General features: G+C 40.2%; 1 long non-coding RNA gene across 1 annotated transcript in view; it reads left to right on the top strand.

Moving 5' to 3' along the window:
* The first annotated feature begins 17,278 nt into the window (after positions 1 to 17,278).
* The window catches only part of LOC139045103 (uncharacterized), a 54,646-nt gene continuing 46,767 nt past the window's right edge, over positions 17,279 to 25,157 (top strand). Inside the window, exon 1 of the long non-coding RNA XR_011502777.1 lies at positions 17,279 to 17,652. This is a non-coding gene — a long non-coding RNA (uncharacterized lncRNA). The remainder of the gene's footprint in view (positions 17,653 to 25,157) is intronic.

The following is a 25,157-nucleotide window of genomic DNA, read 5'->3' on the forward strand; positions in this document are numbered from 1 at the left end:
CAGTGATGACAGGTGGTATTGGATTCTGACCTGGAAGAGGATGTGGAGACCATTTGGGGTCAGCCTCCTTTTTTATAGAGATGAGACACGAGAGCCAGATAGTTTTACACTGTGTTTATATAGTGTGTTTAAAATTGCAGAGATAGATGGTGGCAGAAGAAGGAGTACCATGTAGAGTTTCCATCTCCTTGGAAATTTTCCTTCATTAGGTCATTCTGAACATTACTAAAAACGCTAAAGGTTTTGAACTATCCAGGCTCATTAGAGGTAGGGAGTACCCTGTGTGCCTAGCTTTGTGTGGCTGTCTTGATGTTAAATTATTTTACCCTTTATGTGCATTAAAGTATTGTATTTTGTGTCTATGTCTGTCTTTATTTCATCAGTTCTTGTAATCCTTGTGGAAACTACCCATCGTTCATATAGTTATACACATATCAAACACCTATTATATGTGAGGAAGGTGCTAGATAGTAAGGATATTACAACAAAAAAGGAAAAAGACACAACATTTCTTCCCTCTTAGAGTTTAATAAATGTAAAATTAGAGCTGTGGTAAGTGCTAGGAAAGAGAAGTGTGAGTTACCGACAGCAGGTGCCTGAAGGGGATTCAACCAATCAGAGCTCAGGAAAGCTTTCCTTCAGGAAGTGATACCTGAGCTGAGATCTGCTAGACAAAGAAGTGAGCAGGAAGGCAGAGCATGCCAGGCAGGGGTGAGGAGTAGAGAGACAGCCAGAGGGGCAAGAGCATGGAGAGGGAGGGGCTGAACGTCTACAGGGGCAGGAAGGGCCAGACCACACCAGGACCTTCAGGCCATTTAAGAAATTTAGGTCCTTTTAAATTTTAGAATTGTTTTGACACAGAAGAACTGAGTCTGGGGACATGATCATATTTGAAATTTGAAGACATTTCTCTGCTTTCCATGTGGAGGGTTGATGAGAGCAAGGCAAGAGTGCATGCTGGCCATCCAGGCAGGAGTGCTAGAGCTCTAGACTTGGGTGGTGTGGAGATGGAGAGAAGTGGGTGGTTTCTCTCGAGATATTTAGGAGTTAAAACTGACAGGAACTAGTGGTGGTTAAGTGTGGAGTGTAAAGGAAATGTCAAACTCTTAGATTGCTGGTTTTTGGAACTCAATGGACGGTTTCTTGAAATGAGCAGCTGTGGTAAAGAACCAGGCTTCTGGGGAGAAGAAACTGACCTGATTTTGGAAATGTTGAGTGCGAGATGCTTGTGAGCTACTTAAACAGAGATGTTAGGGAAAGCACATGAAGGTTTGGGTCTGAAGCTTAGAGTAGATGTTAGGGCTAGAGACATAAATTTGGGAGTCAAAAGTATTTAGATGGCATTGAAAGCATTGCTAAGGTAACACAGCCAATGAAGAAATTATGAAGTGAGAAGAGAAGACCCCACACAGAGCCTCTATCCTCCAGAAAGGGGAGGATATAAAGGAAACAGAGAAGGAGCTGCCCAGAGACATTGGAGGAGAGCCAGGAGGGGATGGAGTAAGGAACCAAGTGAAAGGGGTGCCACCAACCAGGCCAAATTCCTACATATACCACCATCCAATTTACTAGCTTACTTGAATCTATTCCCAAATAGTGTGGCTTTTTTCTTGTTATTATGGATTAACTCTCCCTTCTCCTAGCTAAGACCATCTCCTCCCTTTGTGCCTTGAATCCTGTTCCCTCTTGTCTGCTCTTGCTCCTAAAGTTGCCATTCATCCCATCATTGTTTTTCCTTCACCACAGATTGTTTCCATAAGCGTATAACCATGGTGCACCACTTCCCATTATTAAAAGCAAAGTCCTTTCTTGACCCACATTCTTTTCCAGCTACCCTCATCCTTCCATTTCTTTTCCCTTTATGGGAAAAAAAAATGACAGAGTTAGAGTCCTTGTTGTGTGTTCTTCACCTCCTTTACTTCTCTTTGAACCCACTCCAATGAGGTTTTATCTCTGTTACTTCCCCAAAACTGCTCTTGTCTAGGTTACACATGACCTCCACATTGGCAAATTCAAATAAATTCTCAGTTCTCATCTTATTTGACTTGTTTTTCTGAAACACTTTCTTCACTTACTCTGGGACTCGCCTCTCTTTTGGTTCTCCTCCCAACCTAACCAGCTGTTTCTTTTCAATCTCTTTCTCATCCTCCTGACCTCTAAATGTTGGAGTGCCCAAGGCTCGGTCCTTGGAACTCTTCTTTTCTTTAGCTGCATTCACTCCTAAAATCATCTCATCTAGTCCCACGGCTTTAATTACCATCTAAACACCGATAACTCATGTGATTTTATATCCAGTACCAGTTTTTGTAAACTCAGATTTTAAATCCACTTGATAAATGCTTTGCCTGCTTCATAAAACTACTTGTCCAAAATTGACTTCACCACCCATCAGGAAATTCACTTCACCTGCAATCTTCCTCATTTCAATAAATGGTACTTCTATTCTTTCCATTTTTAGACCAAAAAACTTAAGTAATGCTTGACTCTGTCTTCTCTTCCTCCATATCTCACACCACTCTCTCAGCAAATTGTATCGACTCTTCTTTTGAAATATATCACATAATCTGAGCACTTCTCACTCTATTCCTTTTCCTCTCATCCAAACTGTTATCCTCTCCTCCCTGGAATGTTTGCTTCTGTATTGGCTCCCCAACAGCAGACAGAACAATCCTTTTTAAACATAAGTCAAATTATGTCATTCCTCTGTTCAAATTGCTCCGTCTCTTCTCCCACAGAGTATAGTCTAGACTTCTTACCATGTACCACAAGACCCTACATAATCTAGCCCTCACTAACTCTCTGACCCCCATGCTCACCACACCCCAGCCACAATTATTACTGTTCTCTGTTCTTCTTAGAACATGTTTTAAGCATCCCAGCCTCAGGATCTTTGTACTTGAGAATTCCTCTATTAAGGACATTCTTTCCCAACATCTGAGAGGCTGACTGTATCAATTCCTTTAGGTCTCTGTTCACATGTTTTATACAACATAGCATTGTGTCTTTCTGATCTGGGCACTCTCTATCTCCTTTATCCTACTTTCTTATGTTTTATACTCATTACACTTGAAATATCATATATTTCTTTGTTTCATTTGTTTATGGAATATCTCCCCTTCCACCCCTTCATACAATTGAAATATTGGAGATCAGGGATTTTGTCTATTTTGTTCACTGATATATCCCAGGATCTAGAATAGTGGAGGGCATATAGTAAGGTGTCATTAATTATTACTTGAATAATTGAATAAAATTCTGCAGGAGGACAGGTAATTTGATTTATGAAAAACAACCATTAGATTTAACTGCATGGATGTCACTGGCATCCTTCACAAGAGCTATTTCCGTTGCTGTCAGTTAGGAGTGAGTGCTTTACAGGAAACAGAGAAAGTAACAATGGAAAACTCTTTCAAGAGTTTGGCTTTAAAGGAGAAAGAGACAGGGTGATTTTAGAGTGGAATGTGGAGACATAGGTAGCTTACCTTTGGTGATGGCTTAGACTTGTGGATGTTTAAATGTTGATGGAGAAGATTCTGTTTAGAGTAAGATGTTAATTGTATCTGAAAGAGACAAATAAACAACAGTGGGATGTTCCTGAGAAGAAGACTTGGCATGCTGTCTGAGTACAGGTACAGGGTTTGGTCTTTGAGAGAAGAGGTACAGATGTAGTTAGGGTTGGAAGTTCTTGTCTCAAGGCTTTTTTCTTCTTTATGGAGTAGGTGTGAGGTCATCTTGTGTCATCTTCTGAGGGTCAGAGGATAGTTGCGGTGAAGCGATGAGGGTAAGGATTTGAGGAAATTGGAGAAGATTCATAATTGTCATTGTGGAGAGTAGGAACATGAGCTTACCAGGGAAGAGTAACTGGATTGCCAGACTGGGTGAGGGCCTATTTAAAGCTAATGATCATGAATTTATAAAAACACTAACCTATTCTGTTATTCACACCATCACTCATTTGTTAAGGTAATAGTGTACAGAAAATGGAGATAGAGGAGTCGTGGAGATGATCATTGGTGATGAGGAGGTCACGAAGTTGAGACATTTGGGTGTTTGATATCTCACCATATGCATAGGGAGTTCATCCAGGGTCATGTCAGGATTGTATGGAGAGAGACACTGAGCTGGTAGACTAGCTAGGCTAGACCACAGTGGATGATCTGAGTTTGAAGTTGGCTAGAATGATGCTATGGATACAGCTAAGGTTGTTTTTAGTTTGGTTTTCCCTGAACCAGCAAAGGATGTGTGTTAAATTGAGGGTGTAAATGAGAGGCTGGGGACTTTGTTTTCCTAACTATTCATGGAGACCTGGTAGCAGCATGGCAGCCTCCACAGCCTGCACAGTGTGAGGATCTACCTGACCAGAATTCAGACTGCTCTGCCTTCTATATGGCATCTTGACACCAGTTAAGTAAATCTTGCTGCCACAGTTATAGTCTTCTGCTTTCTATTTCTCATCAGACCTCAGCAAGTCTGTAGATGACAGTGTCAAGGAGCGGGAGTGGATCATATAACTGAATGTCTTATATTTCAAATGAGGAGAAGTAATTGTTTAGAAGGCAGTGGGGAGAAAAGAGAACTGTTACATACCTGGGATGTGAGAGAAACAATAGCTACCCAGGCAAGGAAAAGTCCTACCTTCAGGAAAAGCCAGGTTACAGTAAAAATGTGTAAGTAGAGGGATTTCTCTGGGAAGTTGTTTGAGGAGCTGGAGAATTTGCTGTACATGGAGACCACAATGAGTTGTACTTAAGAGTCTAGGAGTTGTGGATCTAATTGCTTGATTCAAAGATCTATTCTGTCTTTTGGTACATGTGTGACCTTGGGCACTTCATTTAACTTCTTCAGTGGCCGTTCCCAATGGCACAGTGAGAAGATATAGAAAGCAAGAGAGGAGTGGAGAGCTGGATGTAATTGAGGAGGTACAGAGCATTACTGGGGATGACAGTAAAGCAGAAACATGGCCGAGCGGGCTTACACTTTGGCCACTGACTGACGAAAAGAGCGATAAGTTTCCTTGTGACCATGGTCTCAACAGTTTCTTTAAGAAGGGTGGTCACTGGATCCAAGATGGCACCGTGAGTAGTCCTCTTTGTCTCTCCCCCTTCGAGTCTACAATTATTTGGAGACTTATCGCTTAACAAAGGATATCCAGACAGCATCTCAGGACGTCTGAGAGACCCACGCAACTATACATCGGAAGGCAGATGGACTTTCCTCCGGGAGGATGTGGAAATAGGTGAAAACTCTCCGACCCTGACCGAACAGCCTAGTACCCTCAAGCGGCTTTCTTCCAACGGACGCCCCCAGAAGATCAACACACATCTAGGGCAGGAGCGAGCACACAACAGAGGAGCGATGGTGGAAAGAGGTGACCAGAACCCTACCTAAAGCCCCTGCAATTACTCCTAAACCCAGAGGGAAACTTTGGAGTTGCACACCTGGGCCCGCAGGGAGATCCCACCTGGTGTTTGCGGCGCCCGGAGGGTCCCAGAGAGAGTCGCTGAGGGTACGGAGGTCCCCCAGCTGCCACTGCCTGCACGGTGGGGCTAGGGATTGCCGGAGATCTCTGAGCGGACTGGGACTGGGTGAAGCTCCAGAGGCCGACTCCGCGCCCTGGAGGGGAAGCTCCAGGGTTCCGCCCGGGCAGCAGACAAAACTCTCTGTCTGCCATTAGCGGAGGGGCCACGCCCAGCATTCACGGCTCCGGGAAAGTCCCGGAGAGAATCCCAGAGGGCGGGGTGACCCCCAGCTGCCATTGCCCGCCCTGTGGGACTAAGGATTGCCGGAGATCTCAGAGCGGACTGGGGCTGGGTGAAGCTCCAGGGGCTGGCTCTGCACCCCGGAGGGGAAGCTCCAGAGTTCCGCCCGGGCAGCAGACAAAACTCTCTGTCTGCTATTAGCGGAGAGGCCACGCCCAGCATCCACAATACCGGGAGGGTCCCGGAGAGGAGAATATCAGGCAGGGCAGCAGCTGACCAGCTACCACTGAAATCAGGATCTCCGGCTATCCCCCAAGACAGGGCAAAGGGCTCCCCGAGTTCCTGGGGAACAGGACTCGGGCTGGGGGGAGTTCCAGCGACCCAGCTCCGTAGCCTAGGGGGAAACCCTACAGGCTCACAGCAGCCTCAGGGAAAGCCTCTGCACAGCACTAGTAGAAAGCACCCATCCGGCAGCCACAAGGCTGGAAGACCCCGGGACAAAAGTAGCATAACTAGGTGAACTAACCACAGACTGTAGAAGATGCCAATAGCTCTCCTGCGACCCATAGTGGACAAGTGAGATTTTGTGAGTGCCGACAGCGACAGAGCGACAAATATAAGTGATCACACACCTGGCCGCTGGAAAAGCCCATAACACCGTTGCAGAGCCCAAGGAGGGAGCACATCTAGGTGGGCTGCAACAGTAGGCACCAGCAGCCTGAAACCCCCCCTGTGACGGCCCCCACGGCAGAGGAGGGAATCCAAAGGACCACTGTGACTACGAGGAGGGGCCCAGGCCCAGTTAGCAACTGTGGACAGGGTTCCTGGTTGGTGCAGTATAAACAGCTGCTCCCCCACCACAGCAGCTGAAACAAGTGAAAGGAGCAACTAAACTCTATCTCTATGCGGAAGCACAAATCAACAATATCAAGCAATATGAAAAACTACATTAAATCTCCAGAACAGAAAGAAAATAACAAATACACAGAAAACAATCCCAAAGAAAATGAGATATATAACCTAAATGATGATGACTTCAAAACAGCCATCATTAAAATACTCAATGAGTTACGAGAGAATTCTGACTGACAACTCAACGAGTTCAGGAGCTATGTCACAAAAGAGTTTGATACGATAAAGAAGAACCAAACAGAAATATTGGGAATGAAGAACACAATAGAGGAGATTAAGAAAAATCTAGATGTTCTGAACAGTAGGGCCGATAATATGGAGGAAAGAATTAGCAATTTGGAAGATGGCAATATAGAATTGCTGCAGGCAGAGGAGGAGAGAGAAGCAAGACTAAAAAGAAATAAAGAAACTCTCCGAGAATTATCAGACACAATTAGGAGATGCAACGTAAGGATTATAGGTATACCAGAGGGAGAAGAGAAGGAGAAAGGGGCAGAAAGCCTATTCAAAGAAATAATGGCTGAGAACTTCCCAAATCTGGTGAGAGAGATGGATCTTCAGGTGACAGAAGCCAATAGATCTCCAAACTTTATCAATGCAAGAAGACCAACTCCACAGCATATAGTAGTGAAGCTAGCAAAAGTCAACGACAAGGAGAAAATACTAAGGACAGCCAGGCAAAAGAAACTAACCTACAAAGGAACCCCCATCAGGCTATCAGCAGATTTCTCAGCAGAAACTTTACAGGCTAGAAGAGAGTGGAATGATATATTCAAAAATCTGAAGGACAGAAATCTACAGCCGAGAATTCTCTACCCAGCGAAAATATCCTTCAAATATGATGGAGAAATAAAAACTTTCCCAGATAAACAAAAATTAAGGGAGTTCATTGCCACAAAACCTCCTCTTCAGGAAATCCTCAGGAAAACCCTCATTCCTGAAAAATCCAAAAAAGGAAAGGGGCTACAAAACCAAGAGCAGAGGAGATAAGTAGAAGGACAACAACAGAGAGTAGCAGCTCTTCATCAGAACAGATTAAACCATGGGACGAGAAACAAAGGAAATTGAAGAAAACCGGAAAACAAGACACAAAATGGTAGTGGTAGGCCCCTACATCTCAATAATCACTCTAAATGTAAATGGATTGAACTTCCCAATCAAAAGACACAGAGTGGCAGGATGGATCAAAGAACAAGATCCAACAATATGCTGACTCCAGGAAACACACCTCAGCCCCAAAGACAAACACAGACTCAGAGTGAAGGGATGGAGAACAATACTCCAAGCTAATAATGAACAAAAGAAAGCAGATGTCGCTATACTAAGGTAGATTTCAAAGCAAAACAGATAAAGAAAGACAAAGAGGGACAGTATATAATGATAAAAGGGACTCTCCACCAAGAAGACATAACACTTATAAATATATACGCACCCAACACAGGAGCACCAAAATTTGTAAAGCAACTCTTAATAGAACTAAAAGAAGACATCAACAACAATACAATAATAGTAGGAGATCTCAACACACCATTAACACAAATGGACAGAACATCCAGACAGAAAATCAACAAGGAAATAATAGAATTAAATGAAAAATTAGACCAGATGGACTTAGTAGATATATATAGAACACTTCATCCAAAAACAGCAGGTTACACATTCTTCTCAAGTGCACATGGAACATTCTCAAGGATTGACCATATTTTGGGAAACAAAGCAAACATCAATAAATACAAGAGAGTTGAAATAATATCAAGCATCTTTTCTGATCATAATGCTATTAAACTAGAAATCAACTACAAGAAAAAAGCAGAGAAAGGTGCAAAAATGTGGAGACTAAACAACACGCTTCTGAACAAACAATGGATCATTGAAGAAATTAAAGAAGAAATCAAATATTATCTGGAGACAAATGAAAATGAGAACATGACATACCAAATCATTTGGGATGCAGCAAAAGCAGTCCTAAGAGGGAAATTCATCGCAATACAGGCTCACCTCACTAAACAAGAAAAAGCTCACATAAGCAACCTCAAATGACACCTAACAGAACTAGAAAAAGAAGAACAAACAAAGCCCAGAGTCAGTAGAAGGAGGGAAATAATAAAAATAAGAGCAGAAATAAACGATATTGAAACAAAAAAGACAATAGAAAGGATCAATGAAACAAAGAGTTGGTTCTTTGAAAGAATTAACAAAATTGACAAACGCTTAGCCAGACTCACCAAGAAAAGAAGAGAGAAATCACAAATAAATAAAATTAGGAATGAGAGAGGAGAAATCACAACAGATACCAATGAAATACAAGAGATCATAAGAGAATACTATGAAAAACTATATGCCAACAAATTGAACAACCTGGAAGAAATGGACAAATTCCTAGACTCCTACAATCTCCCCAAACTGAATCAGGAAGAAATGGAGAATCTGAATAGGCCAATCACAAGTAAGGAAATAGAAATGGTAATCAAAAACCTCCCCAAAAATAAGAGTCCAGGACCAGACGGCTTCTCTGGAGAATTCTACCAAACATTCAAAGAAGACCTAATACCTATTCTTCTCAAACTGTTCCAGAAAATTGAGGAAGATGGAGTACTCCCTAACACATTCTATGAAGCCAACGTCACTCTGATCCCCAAACCTGACAAGGACAACACAAAGAAGGAGAACTACAGGCCGATATCACTGATGAACATAGATGCAAAAATCCTCAACAAAATTTTGGCAAACCGAATACAGCAATACATCAAAAAGATTATACACCATGATCAAGTGGGATTTATACCAGGGACACAGGGATGGTTCAACATCCGCAAGTCAATCAACGTGATACACTACATCAACAAAATGAAAAACAAAAACCACATGATCATCTCAATAGATGCAGAGAAAGCATTCAACAAGATCCAACACCCATTTATGATAAAAACCCTCAATAAAATGGGTATAGAAGGAAAGTACGTCAACATAATAAAGGCCATATATGACAGACCCACAGCCAACATCATACTCAATGGACAAAAACTGAAAGCCATCCCTCTGAGGACAGGAACAAGACAAGGGTGCCCACTTTCACCACTCCTATTCAACATAGTACTGGAGGTGCTGGCCAGAGCAATTCGGCAGGAAAAAGAAATAAAAGGAATCCAAATAGGTAACGAAGAAGTAAAACTCTCGCTGTTTGCAGATGACATGATCTTATATATAGAAAACCCCAAAGAATCCATAGAAAAACTATTAGAAATAATCAACAACTACAGCAAAGTAGCAGGGTATAAAATTAACGTGCATAAATCAGTAGCATTTCTATACACTAACAATGAACTAACAGAAAAAGAACTCAAGAACTCAATCCCATTCACAATCGCAACGAAAAGAATAAAATACCTTGGGATAAACTTAACCAAGGAAGTGAAGGATCTATACAATGAAAACTACAAGACTTTCTTGAAAGAAATTGACGATGACATAAAGAGATGGAAAGACATTCCATGCACATGGATTGGAAGAATAAACATAGTTAAAATGTCCATACTACCTAAAGCAATCTACAGATTCAATGCTATCCCAATCAGAATCCCAAGAACATTCTTCACAGAAATTGAACAAACAATCCTAAAATTCATATGGGGCAACAAAAGACCGCGAATTGCAAAAGCAATCCTGAGCAGGAAAAACAAAGCCGGCAGAATCACAATCCCCAATTTCAAAACATACTACAAAGCTACAGTGATCAAAACAGCATGGTACTGGTACAAAAACAGGTCCACAGATCAATGGAACAGAATTGAAAGCCCAGAGATAAAACCACACATCTATGGACAGCTAATCTTCGACAAAGGAGCAGAGGGCCTACAATGGAGAAAAGAAAGTCTCTTCAACAAATGGTGCTGGGAAAACTGGACAGCCACATGCAAAAGATTGAAAATTGACCATTCTTTTTCACCACACACCAAAATAAACTCAAAATGGGTCAAAGACCTAAAGGTTAGGCCTGAAACAATAAGTCTTCTAGAAGAGAATATAGGCAGTACACTCTGACATCAGTTTCAAAAGAATCTTTTTGGACACTATAACTCCTCAGTTGAGGGAAACAATAGAAAGAATAAACAAATGGGACTTCATCAGACTAAAGAGCTTCTTCAAGGCAAGGGAAAACAGGATTGAAACATAAAAACAGCTCACTAACTGGGAAAAAATATTTACAAGCCACTTATCCGACAAAGGGTTAATCTCCATAATATGCAAAGAACTCACACTGCTTCACAACAAAAAAACAAACAACCCGATCAAAAAATGGGCCGAGGACATGAACAGACATTTCTCAAAAGAAGATATGAATATGGCCAATAGACACATGAAAAGATGTTCATCATCGCTAATCATCAGGGAAATGCAAATCAAAACTACACTAAGATATTACCTTACACCCGTTAGATTGGCAAAAACATCCAAAACCAAGAGTGACAAATGTTGGAGAGGTTGTGGAGAAAAAGGAACCCTCATACACTGTTGGTGGGAATGCAAACTGGTACAGCCACTATGGAAAACAGTATGGAGATTTCTCAAAAAGTTAAAAATAGAAATACCCTATGACCCAGCCATCCCATTACTGGGTATCTATCCTAAGAACCTGAAATCAGAAATCTCAAGAGTCCGTTGCACCCCTATGTTCATCGCAGCATTATTTACAATAGCCAAGACGTGGAACCAACCTACATGCCCAGAAACTGATGATTGGATAAAGAAGATGTGGTATATATACACAATGGAATACTACTCAGCCATAAAAAAAGACAAAATTGGCCCATTCACAACAACGTGGATGGACCTCGAGGGTATTATGTTAAGCGAAATAAGCCAGTCAGAGAAAGACGAACTCTGTATGACTCCACTCATAGGTGGAAGTTAGTATATTGATAAGGAGATCTGATAGGTGGTTACCAGGGAAAAGGGGAGGTGGGGGGAGGGCACAAAGGAGGAAGTGGTGTACCCACAACATGACTAACAAAAATGTACAACTGAAATCTCACAAGGTTGTAATCTATCATAACATTAATAAAAAAAATAAATAAAAAGAAGGGTGGTCACTGGGTGTGATGACTGGAGGATGTAGTGCACAGGTCCTTGGATTGTATCTGTTCCTGCAGCTGTGGTCTAAGTGTATAGAACAGTCACAGAAAGAAGAAGATATATCGGTCAAGGGAGAGAGACATAATGATAAAGTCAGAATGACTGAGAAGAAGGAAATCAAGGATTGATTTTATGCATTTGTTGCTCAAGATCATGCTCAAGACAGCTCTGAAAACAAAGACATGGTCCTTTTACAACCACCTAGATCAAAAGGTTACATTTGCTAGACTTTGTCATACTGTTACATTTCTTACTCATTTTAAAACTACAGATAATCACAAACTCTTCTATTTTTCTCATTACCAATGGAGAAATATCTCAGCTTACTGCTTTGCAATATGAAGAGTGTGTTATTTAATTTCCCAGCAAATGGGTTTTCTATTTTCAGATAATATTCTGGATTTTTTGGAGATTTTCCTACTAAAGACTTTGTAAAACCACATTGCAACATTTTTTCCATGGTATTCATGAAATACGCTTTTTAAACTTTGTCCACAAATGAGATGGAGTTATTCTGAGGGATGGAGTCTCTCTGCTTCACACAATAGGTATTGAGATTGCCCTTCAGAATACATAGCTTTTCTGGTTCAGCAATCTTGCTGTTATTCTAGACGTTAATCAAAACTATGGCATTCCCAAAAGGGAAATATCTATGCACACTAAAGTTTGGTTCACTGGAATACTATTTACCAGAATTTTTAAACATCTCTGCACATCTACAGACTAAATATAGTAACTATAATAATAAAAGTAATTGACATTTGCACTGACCTTTGGAGTTTCCAAATGCTGTTATGTTTTCTATTTTATTTGATCCTCAGAAAACCTTGTGAGTTGGGTGGGATTATCTTCTTAGTTTTAGAAAAACCTGAGTCATCAACATCAAATGACTATGCTAAGTCACATTGCTAGGGAGTAGTGGGGTGGGAATTCCAACTCACCTTTTAAGTTTCAATTATTTTCTGTTCCATAATTTCTTTTGAAATATTATAGAGATTAATTGGGTATAATTTTAACATTAAGTGTAATATTATTGAAGTTGCTTTGATATGATGATACGGATAGTAAGTGTTACAACAAAGTCTTCAATTATCCATTCTGTACTCTGCCAAGTGACAGAATATTTGCTCTGTTATTACATATGAGTCCAAGTCAGCCTTGTGATAGAAAAGTCATGAACATGTCAGGCTGTTTTGGACAAGCAATTGGCCTTTGGATATTTCCTCTTGCCTAAGTGCTGGAAAAAGCCCAAGAGGATTTGGCTCTTATGGAAATTATTTATCTGAGACAGGGCAGTTACCCAGCATATTAGTGAATTAAGTTCTCATTAGCATTTGGGGACAGGTTCAACTTGCTTATTGGTCCAACAAGGACCTTTATTTCCTTCACATTTGGAGGAAAAAAGACATTAATGCCAGGCTGCCTTCAGCAAAATTCCAATAAAACATAATTTGATCATTTAAAAAGATAGACTAGGTGAAGAAACAAAATATTACAGTACTCAAACACACACACAAATGCACACACATTCTAACACCTTCCCAGATAAGCTCTCATACGTTATTCTTAACAATACACACAATTCTGCCAAACAAATATATCTCCAATATAGTACTCTATCAGTGTCTGTATAAAAACAGACATACCTAGACCCAGACACACAGATGTACACACCTCAACACACCCATATTTTAAACACAATCACTAACATTCATAACCCCTAATGATCACTCACTTTCACCTGTTAATATTGCATTGCAATCTTCGAGATATGTGCAATTCCCACGCAAGTATCACAACTACCCTTTTGCACACAACATATTCAATGGCTAATACAAAGAGCTGAAATGCTGCTCCTGTCTCCCTCTCCCATACAAGGATACACACACGATTTGTAATTCCTGTGTCTATAAAATCGTCCTCTGCCTAGAAGGTGCCAATGCTTGTTAATGCATTCCATGTAACTAATTTTCTATTTTGCAAGCACAAATCTCACTTGATCCTTGCTAATCTAGAGGATGCTGTTATCAGGTAAAAAGAAAAAAGTATAATTAAGTGAGTACCCTCTATTTTTCATTTGTGAGGTTAGTCCATGTTCCCAGTAAATAGATTAAATGGAGAAGTTTAGAAGTATCTTGAAGAAGAGTGGGGACACCAAAGTGTTTGTTCGTTCTCTGTGTTGTGCACCAGGAAGCAAAATACTTCATTAGCAAAGCTCTTTTTATAGAACTAGTTTTTGATGACTTTCAGGGAAAGGATGTAACATATATGTAAGTTATGAGCATAGCAATAACTCACCATCCAACTTAAGCCCTATTGTCTCCTTTTTGGGGATTCATCAGTTGGCAGTAAGACCATCTCATTCTGTTTTCCATATATGTTAACCCGTTGTTCCCATGTCCCATCTCTTTGTCTGCGCTGTGTTCTTGGCGAGTGCTTCTACTGTACTATTTCCTCTTCATTACATATAATCTGATATTTAACCCAAACTTTGATTTTTTTGAAACAACTTTTTTTCATTTCTAGAAGCAATTACAAAGATGCCTGGTCATTTTTAATATTTTCTTAATTCTTCCTCATTTTTGTGTTTCCTGTTTGTATTTTTTTGTGTGTTACATCCATAATTGTATGAAGGCCTACATTTGGTGGTTTCAAAATTCAAAGTCCTTAGAGGTCTCAGTCCATCGTTCATTGTTTCTGTCGAGTTTCACTCATGATGCTTTGTTTTCTTGTCTGTTTTGTGCTCTTTTTTTAAAAAAAAATATTGGCACCTGAGCTAACATCTGTTGCCAATCTTTCTCTTTTTTTCTTCTTCTCTGCAAAGCCCCCTAGGACATAGTTATATATTCTAGTTATAGGTCCCTCTGGTTGTGCTATGTGTGACGCCGCCTCAGAATGGCCTGATGAGCAGTGCCAGGTCTGTGCCCAGGATCCGAACTGGTGAAACCCTGGGCTGCCGAAGCAGAGCACACCAACTTAGCCACTGGGCCACAGGGCTGGCCCCTGTTTTGTGATCTTTGATTGCATTGAATTTGTTTGATTTTAATTTCTGGGAATCCTGCAGATGATGTCCTTCAGAGAAGATTTGCATTGGCTTCTGTTGGGAGATTCTCACAATTTGGAGTTATACTGGCTTCCTTGGATGCTCTCTGGCTTATAGTGAGTGTTTCAGGCTCTGTCCCTCCACTTTTCTGCTGTCTCAAGATATGGTCTCTAGATTCCATGTTGCTATTCACATTTGTACTCAAGACAACTTCACCTTTAAATTTGCTGACTGCTTCTAGGTCCACTTTCAGCTTTGGTGGAAGGGTAAGGGCTCTGGAAATTTCTACTTCTTTTTGGAGGCTTAGCAATGTGTTAAAAATAATACTTTATTTGGGATGTAGTATAATAGTTCTTTGGATTATGTAGTCTGTGACTCTGCCAAAATGGATTTGCAAACCCTGATTTTAATTGATAATCCGCTCACTCTTCTGATATTGAAAATCTCCCAGTAGGATCTCTGCTTATAAAAAGACTTTGATAAATATTTCAAGGGATATGACCCTGGGAGCTTAGAGACTGATGCAGGAAATAGACCAGGCATACTTAAGAATCTGTAGCCAACAAAGATACAGACATCACTGCTGAGGAGTGAAAACTGGCTTATGCCTACAGCGAGGAGGAGCAAATGCCCAATTTGTGATGGAGGTTGTTTTACACTTTTGTTGTTCTATTATTATTATAACCTCTTTAATGAAGACTTCTCTGACCTCCCCTAAGAACTAATCTCCCAGCAGCCCCAACTGAGCCCAACTGTACTTAATATCTCTCTATGCATGTATTAGGAATTCCTAGGCTAGTTAGTAAACTCCCTGAGTTCAGGGGGTGTTTCACATGCTTTTCACATCATCCTAGTACTCGGCACAGTGCCTGGCAATGAAGGATGCTCAAACCATATTTACTGAATGAGTTATTTGTGTGTTGTTTTGTAACCACTTATATTGTGAGTCCCTAGACTGGGTCTTATTTATCTTTGTAGCCTTTCAATACTTAGCATAAGTCTTAAATAAGATAGCTATTGAAAAATATAAATAAATGAACAAAATCAATGTTAAATAAATACACCTTTGAATGTTGAATAACTATTTTAAGTCCTTACATTTTTATTAAAGGTATTAGTGTCTATAGGTAAGTGAAAACAAAGTTCGCATTTTCACAGGTGTATATGATGATCTCATCCTGGATTTCTTGGTGAAGACTCATATTAAGCCACTCTTTCATACGCTGACTCTTGCAATTTGTACCACAAATGTTATTTTACAAAATATACATATAAATAGAATTTAGATTCTAAATTTCCTGTTGTTTTTTCTTTTAATCATTATAGATGATGTAAAATTTCATAACAATTTATTTGTCATTTTTATATGTGCCTGAGGAATTGGAGGGGCTACAGAGGGAACAAAAGGGAATAATGTGGGATACCTCCTGAGAAATCTCTACTTGCATTAAGTTTTAAAGGAGGCTAATGATGTGGTTTATTTGAAGTAGGTGTGTTAGGTTAGAAAGAAATATAGAACTGAGGTTATAGTCATTTAAGAAATATTATAGACTTCCTCCTGGCGCTAGGCATGGAAGTCCACCAGATCCATAGCTTGGGTGAAACAAACTACACAAAATAGTTCTTCAGTAAATTCTGAGACCATGAAGATCTGTTCTTCCCACTCGAGGAAATGCATTCGCCTTCCTGGATATGTGTAGGGCACTTATCAGTCTCCTTGACAAAGTACTTTGGGTTGAAGAGGGTGCATGGGAGGAAGCCATCCTCCAAATTATTTTACTATATTTTTAAGCCCTTGTTTGGGGTCACGTGTTTAAGACTTGCAGCCGACCTGTAGTTTTTCTCTGTGTCACCTCATTTCATGGTCATTTCTGCCATTTGGTATCGATGAGAACCTCCACTTTGACCTTGGACAGCTGGATAAATTTCATGTGGGGCTATCTCTTGAAATAATAAATAGCTTTTTTCTATGAACTGAAGTATAATGTTTTCTCTGACAAATGAAGCCCACCAACTCCCACCTATTTGAAATTGAAAAACATGGGGCCTCAGATCACCTCTGAACTCCTTTTGAGAAGAATCATAGAGATGGACTTTCTGCGTGTGTGAAACCTAATGGCCATACCTAATAGCTCCAGCATATTCCATCAAATGGTTTGCAAAGTAAGGCTGTTCTTTTGTCATTGATCTTTACTAGTTGTAGTTTGCAAAGGAACAGAGTTGGACCACGGAATGTTCGTGTGTCTTATATTATTGCCCTTGTTTCAAATTGGAGAGAAAGGAATGCTGCTGGAGATTTAAATAAAGCAAAAGAGTTTATTTTCATCAAGGAGGAAAAAGAACTATGTTGTCCTGCATTTAGTGTCTATTCTAGATTTGAAGTGGAGATACTTGTAACTGGCTTGATACTGATATTTGCTTCCCAGATTGACTCAGCATCTATTTCAGGAAGATTTAGAGAACTGTCTCTATCTCTTAAATTATGTTAGGCACTGCGAGAAAGGCAAGGAGGTTTACAACATTAGCTCTGCACTCTGAAGCTTTCATCTCTGTTTCTAGATGGAAGAAATAGATAAAACGAAGAAATTGTATGTACTAAATGCTAACATTATCTTAGTGCTAGAAGTTTTGGAGCGTTTTCTTTGGTAAAGGTGGTAATTAAGGCCGTATCTGTTTTGGAAGAAAAACTGACCTTGACAATAATCTTTCAAACGCAGTCTGACTTTAAAGAGGAAATTGCATGGCTGAGCCAGGAAAGCTAGCTCAGAAGTGAGCTTTCACTGAAGTCGCTGTCATTTTACGATGATCTGGACCGCTTTAGATGGAGCCCTCAGAATACCCTGAGGAAACAGGCCGAAGCTACAGGTGAGAGTTCTCATTGCTTTCTATAACTATGAAGAGAGACATTTTTCGTAGAAAAATTATGAATTATAGAAAAGGAGAAGACATAAAAATCACATGAAGTTCTACTATCCAATGATAAAAATTAACTTTTTAATTTTTTTGCATTTTTATTCTAAACATAGATAAATGGTTATGACTAAAACGTATTGTTCATTGTTTCTTTTGTTCCATCTTGTTCCATTATCTTTTCAGGAAACATCAATTTATCTGTATTTTGTATCTCTTTGTTTTGTTTTCTCTTAAAAAGCTTTGATACTCTCCTTGCCACTTTCCTTAGTGTTGTGTGTGGCACACTTCTGATTCTACTTCAGTTTAAGTTTCTGCAATGATATTATTTTTCCCTTCAGTTTTTCTCCATAGCTCCTCATATTCCTTCTCATTCATTCTGTTGTCTCTTCTATTTGATATATATATATATATATCTCAAATACATATATATATATTTTGACTTAAGTCTCAATCCTCTTTAATTTCTTTGAAAGTACAAAGCAGTCTCTTGCCTAAGATAGTCTTCATCTTCAGAGAAAACTTTGTTTGCCTTTTCTTGTTGTTTCTTTCCTGTATTTGTCTCATAATTTTTCCCTGATTCAATGTTGATTTAAAAAAAATGTTTTTCTTTGTCTGCAGATAATTTTTTCTGCCCAGTGGAACTTTTGTTTGCTGATGTTTTATCCCATTCAAGACAATTATTCCTCAGTTACACTCAATCTTTCTTCTGCAAGTCTTGGCAAATTCGCTTGGCTTTTCTTTCCTGGCTACAGAGTGCTCCTTATGCTCATTTGGAGAAAAGATTCAGGTGCATTATGCACAGTTCTCCGTGTCCACCCATTTCCCTAGTCCTCATATTACAGATGAAGTAACTGAGGCACAGAAAACCCAGGTGGAAGTCTTATAGAGTCAGTGAGAGCGTAAGGACCTGACTATTTTCCTAGTGGACTCTCATTCCAGAGTTTATGTATCAAAACATTCTGTGTCAGAGAATTCATAAAGACTTTGACCTTTTTGTTAAACTAGTCAGTCATCCACAACAGATGACAGTTTTGTGCAGATATCTGGTTCTAGAATTGATGCTACTTATGCAAGCTGTCTGTGTGATTGGGCTTATTTATAAATGTAATGATTTAGTCAGAGGATATGAAGTTACCAAATGTTTCACACACCATAGCATGGATCACCATTTTTCCAGTTTCTTAGAGCAGATTTCTTTCCACTTTTTCCAGCCTTGCCTAACAATTTCTCATGATTTTTCCAGCATTCCAAAACAGTTTCTTTGGCATTTGTAGATGCCTGTCTTAGTCAGTTTGGCTTCTATAACAATGAACCATAGAATGAATGCCTCATAAACAACAGAAATTTCTCACAATTCTGAAGGCTGGAAGCTCAAGATCAAGATTTGGTGTCTGGTAGGGACTTACTTCCTACTTCATAGATGGACATCTTCTCTTATAAGAGCACTAATCCCTTTCACGAGGACTCCACCCTCATGACCTGATTACCTCAAAGGCCTCACCTACTAATACCATTACCTTGGGGGTTAAGATTTCAACATGTGAATTTTGGGAGACACAAATATTCAGTCCATAAAACCTCCTATAACAATTTCCTTGTTGCCTGCTGTCTGTTCCAAAAATCAATTCTATAAACTTTAGGTTACTGTTATATCAGAACTCACTTTCAGTATCAACTTTTGCATCAGTTATCTATTGCATTATATAGGGCTGCATAACAAGCAAGGCACTGGGGATTGGTGCTAGAACATTTAGCCCGAGTTGATTAATCCAACAGTCAACATATATTAAGCACCTCTTAGTCTTAAGTATTGTTCTGGATACTGAGATTGACCTTTGAACAAAATTGATGATGAGAGTTGTCATGGTGGGGAGAAGAAGTGCTATGCAGAGGGAAGTGGAAAACCCAGACAATCACAACTTTTCCCGGGAAAGCATGGTAATAAAACTCAGCTAACAGTTCTTCAGGAACACTCCACCACTACCGTAGAAATCATCAACCTTTTCTTCACGGAGAGTCAGATGACAAATGCTCTTCACATGGGAGACTTTCCCATTGATGCCTTGGTCTTGTTATGACTGCTTCTTGGCATGCTTGGTATAATGTCCTCACTTTTGCTCCAACTCAAGAAAACATATCGAAAAGTGAGTAACTAAGAGTTATGGATATCACTATAGTCTTACCTTTGAATTTGTAGTTTATAAAAATAGTTAATCATGGAAAAACCTTAGTTATTTTAACTTTTATTAGTAATATCTCACTTTTGAGCCTTCGCTCTCCTGGTTGTGGAAATACCAATTTGTTTCCTGACTGGCAAGCACAACGATGGGAAGTTGTCTGATGAGATGAAGTCCAGGTTTATTAACATTCATTGATGCAAGACCCTCCATGGTGTCTTCTCTGTTTAATTCCCACCCTAATCTAATTGGTCTACCCCTCATTTACCAAACTGGTTGATGGAGTAACTTGGTGTGCAATGTCATGTTTCTAGCCTATTTCTCTCCTATTTCTACACTATTTCAAATGTGTGTTTTCATGCTCAGCTGCCTCTCTGGAATGATATCTTCTTTCCTCCCTCCTCCTCCTTGGACTGGTTAACTTTTATGATCTTTAAATAATGGGTTCAACCACATCCTCCAGGAAATCTTCCTTGTCTCCCCCACTGTGCTTCCCCCCAATGCTCCTGTGAGCTCTCATAGCATCCTATGTACACCCTGTCCTTACCGCATGGTGTACTTCATGCACTGGGCTACAGATTGGCTCAACTCTCTCTCTCATGCTTGAACTCCTAGGAAAATAGAAGACAGTTCTCTCTTGAGGTCTTGATTCTATTGCTTCCCAGTTGAGGGTGCTGCTGATTTCATTGTCTTCCAATTCTCCTGCCACCCTTTTTCCTTTTGACTTAATTAAAAATGCTTAACACATAACTATTAAATTGTTAATAAGCAGGAATAAGTAAGTCATTAATTTGAAAATGCTTTATTCAGAGGATAGACTTGCCGTAAGATTTCAGTGGTGGCTGCACAATAATTAATGAATTTAATTTTCAGTACTAAATACATCATAATTTGAGGCTGAGTTTATGTGCTAATTGCAATTAGGCCCAGAAGAGAGTGTATTTTCTTGGACTGCCTTCATCTACTTATTTAATTTTGATTTTCCTTTTGAAAAGCACATCTCCTTAAAGTGAACCTTCTAGGAGGTCCAGTTGGCAAGAACGCTGGGCCCACTGGGCCTCAGAATGCGCAAGAGTTGTGTTTGCTGAGGATTGTGATGGTTGCTTCTGATACAAAGGAGCATGAACAGGCAGGTGTGGGTCTGAGGGCTACCTCCAGCTCTTGCTCCCCATATGACTTTGAGTGTGCCCTCTGAGCCCTCCTTTCCTCATCTAATAAAATACTTAAGTTACAACTAAATGAGGTTTGTTTAAAGATCTGGCACACAATAGGTTCTCAATATACTTGGTGCTATTATTATAATCTTTACTACAACGAGGTTGAGGATCTCTATAGGATCTAGTTGTGGGCTAAGTGCTGAATCCATTGAGATTCAGCCCTACCTCTCCAACTTTCCCATGCCCCACAGCCTGGCTCGACTGCCCCAACTTGGGACTGTTATTCTTACAGCAACTCATCACTTACTACCCTTTCTATCCATCACCTACGACTCCCGGGGCCTGAAGTGAGCAGAGCTGTCATCTGCAAAGGCTCAATCACTGATAGAGGGGACCTTTCTGGCCCCTGGGCTCTGGTCTTCACTCACTTTACCTCCCTGTGGCTCTCTGATGTCTTGGCTTCCTATTAGGAGAGCCCATTTTCAGAACCCCAGAATAAAGGCAGACAGGTGCACTCCCCCTCCCCCAGTCTTTTGTTATGTAGTTTTTTAGGCTGCCTGGAATTGGTTCAATGAAGCAAACTGAAGAAGAGAGGAGATGTAGTTGGGGTGGGAGCTGTGTGGTACTTGATTCTCACAACTGCATGCTGCAGAACGAACTGCTGGGCAATGTGCCCGCTAATGACACAGTGCATCCACCAGAAGCCTCAGCGCACCCCAGACTCCAGTTAGCAGGCAGTATCTACCTTCCCAACTAATTGAAAGGTGGCTGAGGGGACTGGATGTTTGTGTTACCAGCCATAAAACACTCTGGGGTTTGTTTGCAGTTCTCCCATTGTCTCAGTTCAGGACGCAGTACTTGGATTCAATTAATTCAATGTTTCTTATCAAGTGGAAGTCAGGAGGGTTTCCAGGTCAGCTTGCATGGGAGGCCACTTTTGGTTTGTTGGGGAATGAGCTTTGTAAATAAGAAATAGATAGAGACCCCTTTAGCTGTGCATCACAGGAAAGGCCCAACCCAAGGAAAACACCATTTAACTGGATCCCTCAGTTGACTAAGTTGTTTTGTTTTCAGTTTCAAGAGAAAAGGTCAAATGAAACTGTTACAGTTTAATATTGTGCTTTTTCTCCAAAGAGAAACTTCCAGGCTATGATCTAGAATTAGTATACAGTCTGCATTTCCATTTGTAATAATTTCTAATGTTCTGGGTGATAATTTTGAGACTGTGAATGGCTCTGGTTAATTGTGGGAAGATTGAATTATTTTCCATAGGTTGGTTGGAACCAGCGTTCCTGGTGGGCAAAATAGTCTTTGGTGATTGGCTATCACTTCTCTGGTGCTAATAATATACCTCCTTTTCATTTTTTCTGTTTAATGTTTCTTTAACTGGCCAGAGACCCTTTTATTCCTCATCTGAGATAAAGCTTAGAACACAAATCTGATGTGGAAGAAGTAACCCTAGATTTGTACACTCTGCTGTAAATGACCCTTATGAGGTGACTTTTCTCAGTTTGGTCCAGGGAGAGGGAAGTGAGGTAGAGGACGTTACATACCTGGGCGCCACCTAGAGGGAGACTGGAGGAGGTCACAGAAAGGAGACAGGCTCAGCCCTGGTTCACCTTCTAATCTGCTCTCAGCTTTCTCTTTGAATATCCAGCTGTCTGTTGATCTTCATTCCTCTTGCCAGAGTCAATCAGATGACAGTATAAATAGAGATAATTTCAGAAGCAATAGTTTCAGAAATAGTTACTGTGTTTTGTTTGCTTGTTTTTTTGTCAGGGAGCTATGCAGGGACTGTTAACGTTACATATGATTTGGGAACAAAATCAGATATCAAACATCTTGAATGCCTTTAGGAGGTAGTCAGACTAATAATACACGAGTTAGGTACTATTAAATCCCATCACTGAGATTTAGAACAGTTAAATGATTTTCTCAAGATCACACAGCTAGAGACCAGAAACTGTGGGGTTATCTACTTTGCTATCTGCCTTCAGAATCAACTCGGTGGTGCCTAATTCCTCTGCAGCATACTTGTGGACACTATAGGACACTTCTTGAGTTTCTTAGATTTCAGGGGAATCTTGGTTCCCTTCAAGGCTATTGGTGCGCAAGATTGAATCCTGCCTTAAACCAGTCAGCTAGACGAATCCTGTTCTCATTTTATTCCCGTTCACTCTGAATTTTCCCAAGCTGAGCCCAGCTGCTCTTTACTTACTATTGTCTTGAAGAATGGAATTCTTTGGGTGACCAGATGTGATATATAACACTCCTACTGTTCTTGCTTTACTTCTCCAAAGCCACCTTCTTAATGTGGTTGTTTGGAGATTCTGTCATTCTAGATCCTGGTTTTGACACTAGGAAAGGTTTACCTCTCCCTGTTGACTCTCCTGTAAGTTCCTGGAGTTTTCCTTCTGTCTCTACGCTTCTGTCTTGCTGTAGCCTCTTCTTCCTTACAATTATCCCAGCCCTGTCCTGGGCTTGGAAGAATGACTATGATCAAAGTCGCTTATTACAAGAAAAACAGACTTCCAAGAACATTGAATGAAATAACATTTTCGATTAATTTGCAATCTATTTTATCAAAAGTTGCTTTCTATTCTCTGCATATTCCAATCAATCGGAGCTTTGTTCTAACATACTAAAAATACTGGACTGAAAAAAGGAACAAGATGCAGCATTCCTGAGATGAATAAGTGACGTTTTGAGCCTGGATGTTTGGGACCCTGGTGTTCACTGTGTGAACTGGAAGAGCTGGACTAAGTTTGGGTGTTGCAATATATCACAAACCAGTGTTAGCTTTTGGAGAAGATAAGGAATATCTCACTAATGGTACCAGACACTTGAAGCCCCACTGAGCAGGACATGAAATATTTACTATCTCCTTTTAGGTGAGAAGGAAGAGACTTCATTAAAATTTCATATTTAAATTTCCATCCATCAGCCAGTTTTCCAGTTTGTGCCATGTTCTCAAATTTTTCAAAGCACTCATGCCTTCAGAGAATGAACTGGGAGGGAGTCTTTACAATATGTCTGCTGAGTTTTCCCCAGAATGGGATGGCTGGGAAAATAATTTTTTGCACAGGAGAGGCAGTGCATTTCTGCTTATGTAAGGAGCTCGAATCTTGCAGAGAGGCCCACACAGGCAGTGGCCACTTGCATCACTGAACTTACAGACAGTAGCCCCATCCTCCCCGACTCAGAGAGTAATTGGCCAGGATAGATGGTAGTGAATGCTGACTTCATCTGTCTTCATCTCTGAGTGTACTGTAGTTTGCTAAATATTTTTTGGGTGAGCTGATGTATTTTTCTGTGGGAACTATACTTCATATACAAGGAAGCAGACTATCCATGTTAGCCCTCTCCCACTCAAACAGTGAGCTTCCTTGATTACACATGTGATGTGCAATTTGTGATGCACTGATTTGTAGTTTACATTTCCTACAGTCATTTTCACAATTTAGTACTCATTTCAGGGATGCCTGACTCATATTCTTCATTAGTTTAGAATTTTCTGCATTTATTGAATATTTATTAAGCCCTTATTCAACAAATATTGGTTAAGTACCTCCTAGGTATCAGGCACTGTGCTCGGTGCTGGGGATGCAAATATAATCTCATAGTTCTTGTCCTTAAGGTTCTCTTTAGAGAGGTAAATAAGTAAATAGAAGGTCACAAATGTGTGTGTATGTGTGCATTTGCATACCTGGAATGCCAAAAGAGAGCCCAACCTGAGTTTCAAAAATGTGCTTGTCCTCATGGGAGAAAGAAGAACAAAGAGAATTCATTTTTGTCTCGGTCTTATTACCTGCCTTCAAAGAGAGCTGGAAAAGATGCTGTAGGAGGGACCCAGGGAAGATTTTGGATGCTCATGTAGAAAGACAGAAATGAAGGCATAAAACAAGAGGCAAAGATAGAAACAGTGACTAAGAGAAATTGAGACAAAGAAGTGGAAAGGGAGGCAGAAGATGAGAAAATACAGATTCAGTCTCTACTTCTAAGGAGCTCACTGTCTAAGAGTGAAAACAATAACCAAAGACAAGCAGAACTGTAACACGAGCACGGTTGTAAGGGGAGCCCCTGAAATGCAGGAGAGAGAAAATCTAACTTCCAAGTGTCATCA

The sequence above is a fragment of the Equus asinus genome, chromosome 4 (genome assembly GCF_041296235.1).
Source record: "Equus asinus isolate D_3611 breed Donkey chromosome 4, EquAss-T2T_v2, whole genome shotgun sequence".
Lineage (NCBI taxonomy): Eukaryota > Metazoa > Chordata > Mammalia > Perissodactyla > Equidae > Equus > Equus asinus.